The sequence below is a fragment of the Chiloscyllium plagiosum genome, unplaced genomic scaffold (genome assembly GCF_037043375.1).
Source record: "Chiloscyllium plagiosum isolate Xiang-an unplaced genomic scaffold, Cpla_swu_hap1 HiC_scaffold_19, whole genome shotgun sequence".
In the NCBI taxonomy this organism is placed as follows: domain Eukaryota; kingdom Metazoa; phylum Chordata; class Chondrichthyes; order Orectolobiformes; family Hemiscylliidae; genus Chiloscyllium; species Chiloscyllium plagiosum.
The window spans coordinates 66,207,388-66,214,983 of NW_028270157.1; positions in this window are offsets into that span (position 1 = coordinate 66,207,388).

Sequence of the window (7,596 nt, forward strand, 5' to 3'; positions counted from 1 at the left end):
GCTAGCAGGAAACTGATAGTAGACATAATTGGATCATTATTGTCATTGAAGTATAATTGAACGCTCATTGATGGCTCAGTTGATTAAAAAAAATTAGCTAAACAATCGAGATTAAAAATACACCAGCTTTAATTCCCAATCTGCGTTGAGTGAGCTATCTCAATGAAGAAGATGATAACTGGGGATGCCACAATTCATTGATGCATCCCTAAGATATGGATGGGAAATTTTGTTATTGTTCAATGTCCCCTATTGGATAGAATGGGCAATTGTGACTGGCCTGCCAGCACACGTTTCATTGGGTCACATTCAATAATGGGCGCTCAGATGCTGATTACGTTTCAGTGCAAAGCCCATGCTGTTCACCGCAAAACAGAGACAACTTTAGGAGAAGAGACTGTGAGGAACTTGGAATTCCTTTCTTCTTAAAATAAAAAGCTAAGAAAGGTTCTTAGGAAGAGAAATAGACCATCCAGCTCCTTGAGCCTGTTCATTCATTCATTAAATTGTGGCTGATCTGTACCTCAACAATAACAATACTAACAATAATGACATTGTGTTCAAGAATACTTTCACAGGACAAAAACTGAGAGCCAAGTTCCATTTATACTGAGTAGTTTTGTGTGCTACGGAGAAGGCCTGGATTTTTGTAGAGATGTTTGGGGAGCTTTAACAGGGAGACTGGGGGCTTTTTTATGGTTTATATGCACTTTAATGCAATTTTGTAACCTCCAATTATGGAGGGGTGTTAAAAGTTTAATCATTAACGAAGGTAGAGAAAACAAATTGGTGTTTAATCTGTGTGGGTGTGCTACAGTGTAACATCCCATTTTCCATTTGGGGACCCTGCAGTCTTCAGGACTCATTATTGAGTTCAATAGTTTTAGGGCCTAAACACCTTCTTCCATGTCCCTTACCCAAACTCACACCCTAGACCCTGTCATCGCTTAGACTCATGAAGATGTACAGCATGGAAACAGACCCTTCAGTCCAACTCATCCATGCCATTCTGATATCTTAAATTCATCTAGTCCCATTTGCCAGCATTTGGCCCGTATCCCTCTAACCCCTTTCTATTCATGTACCCATTCAGATGCCTTTTAAATGTTGCCACTGTACCAGCCTCCACCACTTCCTTTGGCAGCTCATTCCATACACACTACTCTCTGTGTGAAAAAGTTGCCTCTTAGGTCCCTGTTAAATCTTTAGCCTCTCACTCCCCTTAAACCTATGTCCTCTAGTTTTGGACTCCGCTAGAGGAGAAAGGATCTTGGCTATTCACCCTACCTATGCCCCTTATGATTTTATAAACTTCTATAACATCACCCCTTAGCCTGCGATGTCCAGGGAAAATAGCCCCAGCCTCTCCCTAAGGCTCAAATCCTCCAACCCAGGCAACATCCTCGTAAATCTTTTCTGCACTTTTTCAAGTTTCACATCCTTTCTGAGCAGGGAGACCAAAATGGAATGCAGTATTCCAAAAGTAGCTGAACCAATGTCCTGTATAGCCACAACATGACCTCCCAACTCCTATACTCAATGCTCTGACCAATAAAGGAAAGCATACTGAACACCTTCTTCACTAGCCTATCTTCCTGCAACTCTACTTTCAAGAAGCTATGAACCTACAATCCAATGTCTCTTTGTTCAGCAACGAACCTACAATCCAATGTCTCTTTGTTCAGCAACACTCCCCAGGACCTTACCATTAAGTATGAAAGTCCTGCCCTGATTTCCTTTCCGACATAAGGCACTTCACATTTATCTAAATTAAACTCCAGCTGCCACTTCTCAGTCCATTGACCCAACTTATCAAGATCAATGTACTCTTGAGGTAACCTTCTTGGCTGTTCACTACACCTCCAAGTTTGATGTCATCTGCAACTCCTTTTTAAGTTAAAGAGTGCAGCACCCTTCTAATCACAATTGAATTTGGCCTCATGTCCTTTCTAAAGTCAGCTTGCAGCATTGAATACAACTACCCAGTTCAAAAGCATTCCCAGCTACGAACAATCACCACTTAAACAAGTTCAGCATGGACCAAATATTTTCAGTACACAAAGCGATGAGGAATTTGCAACAGCAACAGTATGTGATAAATGGCAATTATAGGAAGGGGGGAAAGTCTCAGATACAGTCACATAGATGGGTTAACTCCAGGAAGGGTAAGAGAGATAGGCAGCTAGTGCAGGAGTCTTTTGTGAATATACCCATTTCAAACAGGTACGCTGTTTGGAAAATGTAGGGGGTGATGGATTCTCAGGGGAACGTAGCACGAACAGCCAAGTTTCTGGTATTGAGACTGGCTCTAATGCAACGAGGGGTACATCGGTTTCCAAGAGATCAATTGTGTTCGGGGATTCTGTAGTCAGAGGTACAGACAGACGTTTCTGTGGCCAGCAGAGATAAAGCAGAATGGTGTGTTGTTTCCCTGGTGCCAGGATCAAGGATGTCTCAGAGAGGGTGCAGAATGTTCTCACGGGGGAGAGGGGCCAGCAGGAGATCATTGTCCACATTGGAACCAACGATATAGGAAGGGAAAAGGTTGAGATTCTGAAGGGAGATTACAGAGAGTTAGGCAGAAATTTAAAAAGTAAGTCCTCAAGGGTAGTAATATCTGGATTACTCCCGGTGCTATGAGCTAGTGAGGGCAGGAATAGGAGGATAGAGCAGATGAATACATGGCTGAGGAGCTGGTGTATGGGAGAAGGATTCACATTTTTGGATCATTGGAATCTCTTTTGGGGTAGAAGTGACCTGTACAAGAAGGACGGATTGCACCTAAATTGGAAGGGGACTAATATACTGGCAGGGAAATTTGCTAGAACTGCTTGGGAGGATTTAAACTAGTAAGGTGGGGGATGGGACCCAGGGAGATAGTGAGGAAAGGGATCGATCTCAGACGGGTACAGTTGAGAACAGAAGTGAGTCAAACAGTCAGGGCAGGCAAGGACAAGGTAGGACTAATAAATTAAACTGCATTTATTTCAATACAAGGGGCCTAACAGGGAAGGCTGATGAACTCAGGGCATGGTTAGGAACATGGGACTGGGATATCATAGCAATTACGGAAACATGGCTCAGGGATGGGCAGGACTGTCAGCTTAATGTTACAGGATACAAATGCTACAGGAAGGATAGAAAGGGAGGCGAGAGAGGAGGGGGAGTGGCATTTTTGATAAGGGATAGCATTACAGCTGTGCTGAGGGAGGATATTTCCGGAAATACATCCACGGAAGTCATTTGGGTGGAACTGAGAAATAAGAAAGTGATGATCACCTTATTGGGATTGTATTATAGGCCCCACAATAGTCAGAGGGAAATTAAGAAACAAACTTGAAAGGAGATCTCAGCTATCTGTAAGAATAATAGAGTAGTTATGGGGGGGGATTTTAACTTTCCAAACATCGGCTGGGACTGCCATAGTTTCAAGGTTTAGATGGAGAGGAATTTCTTAAGTGTGTACAAGACAATTTTCTGATTCAGTATGTGGATGTACCTACTAGAGAAGGTGCAAAACTTGACCTACTCTTGGGAAATAAGGCAGGGCAGGTGACTGAGGTATCAGTGGGGGAGCACTTTGGGGCCAGCGACCATAATTCTACTCGTTTTAAAATAGTGATGGAAAAGGATAGACCAGATCTAAAAGTTGAAGTTCTAAATTGGAGAAAGGCCAATTTTGATGGTATTAGGCAAGAACTTTCGAAAGCTGATTGGAGGCAGATGTTCGCAGCTAAAGGGACAGCTGGAAAATGAGAAGCCTTCAGAAATGAGGTAACAAGAATCCAGAGAAAGTATATTCCTGTCAGGGTGAAAGGGAAGGCTGGTAGGTATAGGGAATGCTGGATGACTAAAGAAATTGAGGGTTTGATTAAGAAAAAGAAGGAAGCATATGTCAGGTATAGACAGGATAGATCAAGTGAATCCTTAGAAGAGTATAAAGAAAGTAGGAGTATACTTAAGAAGGAAATCAGGAGGGCAAAACGGGGACATGAGATAGCTTTGGCAAATAGAATTAAGGAGAATCCAAAGAGTTTTTACAAATATAGTAAGGACAAAAGGGTAACTAGGGAGAGAATAGGGCCCCTCAAAGATCAGCAAGGTGGCCTTTGTGTGGAGCCACAGAAAATGGGGGAGATACTAAATGAATATTTTGCATCAGTATTTACTGTGGAAAAGGATATGGAAGATATAGACTGTAGGGAAATAGATGGTGACATCTTGCAAAATGTCCATATTACAGAGGAGGAAGTGCTGGATGTCTTGAAACGGTTAAAGGTGGATAAATCCCCAGGACCTGATCAGGTGTACCTGAGAACTCTGTGGGAAGCTAGAGAAGTGATTGCTGGGCCTCTTGCTGAGATATTTGTATCATCGATAATCACAGGTGACGTGCCAGAAGACTGGAGGTTGGCAAATGTGGTGCCACTGTTTAAGAAGGGCGGTAAAGACAAGCCAGGGAACTATAGACCAGTGAGCCTGACCTCGGTGGTGGGCAAGTTGTTGGAGGGAATCCTGAGGGACAGGATGTACATGTATTTGGAAAGGCAAGGACTGATTCGGGATAGTCAACATGGCTTTGTGCGTGGGAAATCATGTCTCAAAAACTTGATTGAGTTTTTTGAAGCAGTAACAAAGAAGATTGATGAAGGCAGAGCAGTAGATGTGATCTATATGGACTTCAGTAAGGCGTTCGACAAGGTTCCCCATGGGATACTGATAAGCAAGGTTTGATCTCATGGAATACAGGGAGAACTAACCATTTGGATACAGAACTGGCTCAAAGGTAGAAGACAGAGGGTGGTGGTGGAGGGTTGTTTTTCAGACTGGAGGCCTGTGACCAGTGGAGTGCCAAAAGGATCGGTGCTGGGCCCTCTACTTTTTGTCATTTACATAAATGATTTGGATGAGAGCACAAGAGGTACAGTTAGTAAGTTTACAGATGCCACCAAAATTGGAGGTGTAGTGGACAGCGAAGAGGGTTACCTCAGATTACAACAGGATCTGGACCAGATGGGCCAATGGGCTGAGACGTGGCAGATGGAGTTTAATTCAGATAAATGCGAGGTGCTGCATTTTGGGAAAGCAAACCTTAGCAGGACTTACACACTTAATGGTAAGGTCCTAGGGAGTGTTGCTGAACAAAGAGACCTTGGATTGCAGGTTCATAGCTTCTTGAAAGTGGAGTTGCAGGTAGATAGGATAGTGAAGAAGGTGTTTGGTATGCTTTCCTTTATTGGTCAGAGTACTGAGTACAGGAGTTGGGAGGTCATGTTGCAGCTGTACAGGACATTGGTTAGGCCACTGTTGGAATATTGCATGCAAATCTGGTCTCCTTCCTATTGGAAAGATGTTGTGAAACTTGAAAGGGTTCAGAAAAGATTTACAAGGATGTTGCCAGGGTTGGAGGATCTGAGCTACAGGGAGAGGCTGAACAGGCTGGGGCTGTTTTCCCTGGAGCGTTGGAGGCTGAGGGGTGACCTTATAGAGGTTTACAAAATTATGAGGGGCATGGATAGGATAAACAGACAAAGTCTTTTCCCTGGAGTCCAGAACTAGAGGGCATAGGTTTAGGGTGAGAGGGGAAAGATGTAAAAGAGACCTAAAAGGCAACTTTTTCACGCAGAGGGTGGTACATGTATGGAATGGGCTGCCAGAGGATGTGGTGGAGGCTGGTACAATTGCAACATTTAAGAGGCATTTGGATGGGTATATGAATAGGAAGGGTTTGGAGAGATATGGGCCGGGTGTTGGCAGGTGGGACTAGTTTGGGTTGGAATATCTGGTCGGCATGGACAGATTGGACCGAAGGGTCTGTTTCCATGCTGTACATCTCTATGACTCTAAGTCTACACTACATACATCAACACAGTGGGTAACTCCAAGGAAGAAGCAACAAAACTTCGGGAAAAAAAGCAGAGAGATGAAATTGCATTTATGTGGCACCCTTACGGTTGTGGTGTGGGAATACAGTCCCTGATGTAGTATAGGGAACATAGCAACCAATTTGCACAGAGGAAGCTCCAAGAGCAAATGTAGATAACCAGGAGGTTGGAAGAACACACAGCCCAGGCAGCATGAGGAGTTGGAAAAGTCGCCGTTTCGGATATAACCCTTCTTCAAGATCAAATGTGCAACGGCCAGAGGAATGAGGAATTAAACATTGATAAAACAAACCTTTTTATCAAATTATCCCATTGTCTAATTCAGTCCCTTTTTCCGCAGCAGTGATTGTAGGAGCATTGTGTGTGTTTCTTCACAGGGAGCTCATCACTCGATCAAACACTGCAAACCCATTCCCACTCGGAATGACCTGTTGCATTTCAGTCATTGCTGCAGATTTACAGTCTATGGGCTTGTGACTTTCAGGCACAGGAAGCGGAGGATTGATTGCTTTCATTGCAGTCAAGCCATTTTCATCGAGTTATGCATCCCATTATTACCTTTCCTTTCTGCTAACCATACAATCATTCCGTTCCTTTGTCTCCTGATCTGTCATTCTCCGTTTCTGGTGCCGTTTCCACTTATCCCCTCACTCCCTTCTCTCCTACTCCTGTGAGAGTTGTTGAAATAAAAAGCAGCACTTGTTCCCACCCTGAATTGTCTTTGATTTGAGTGGCTCGCTAAATCATTGCAGGAGGCAGTTAAGAATCACATTACTGTGGGTCTGAGGTCTCACATAGATTAGACCAGGTAAGGATGCAAGATTTTCTCCTCTTAAGGAAATTAGTCAATAGGATGGATTTTTAACAACAATTGCTGCTGACTCTATGGCCAATTTAGATCCATAGAGTGAATTTAAATTTCTAAAAGCTACGCTGGTGAGACTTAAACCCATGTCACCAAAACATTAGGCCGCATGTTTAGGATAACAAATCCAGTAGCAATACCACTATAGCATCATCGCCTGCAATATGACACTTATAAACTGAATGGCGTGCTCTGGTTGCGACTGACCAAGATTCTGTGAAACTGAAGCCTAACATACTCTCTTCATATTCCTGTTCTGTTGAGAAAAAAGGTGAGCATTCATCGAGTCAGACATGTCAGAGTCGGAAACAGACACTTTGATCCAACTCGCCCATGCTGACCAGATATCCTAAATTAATCTCGCCCCATTTGCCAGCATTTGCTTCTTATCCCTCTAAACCCTTCCAATTTATGTACCCATCCAGATGCCTTTCAGATATTGTAATCATATCACACTCCACCAACTCCCATGGAAGCTTGTTCCACATGCACCACCCTCTACCTGAAAAAGTTACCCCTTAGGTCCCTTTTAATTCTTTCGCCTCTCACCTTAAACCTACACCCTCTAGATTTAGACTCCTCTAGCCTGGAAAAAGGACCTTGACTATTTACTGTATCCATGCCCCTCATGATTTTATAAACCTCTAAAAGGTCAACCCCCAGCCTCCGACACTCCAGGGAAAATAGCCCCAGCCTGTTCAGCATCTCCTTGCAACCCAAAGCCTCCAACTCTGGTAACATCCTTGTAAATAATTCTGTACCCTTCATCTTTCCTATAGCAAGGAGACCAGAACTGAATGCAGTATTCCAGATTTGGCCTAACCAATGTCCTGTACAGCCACAACA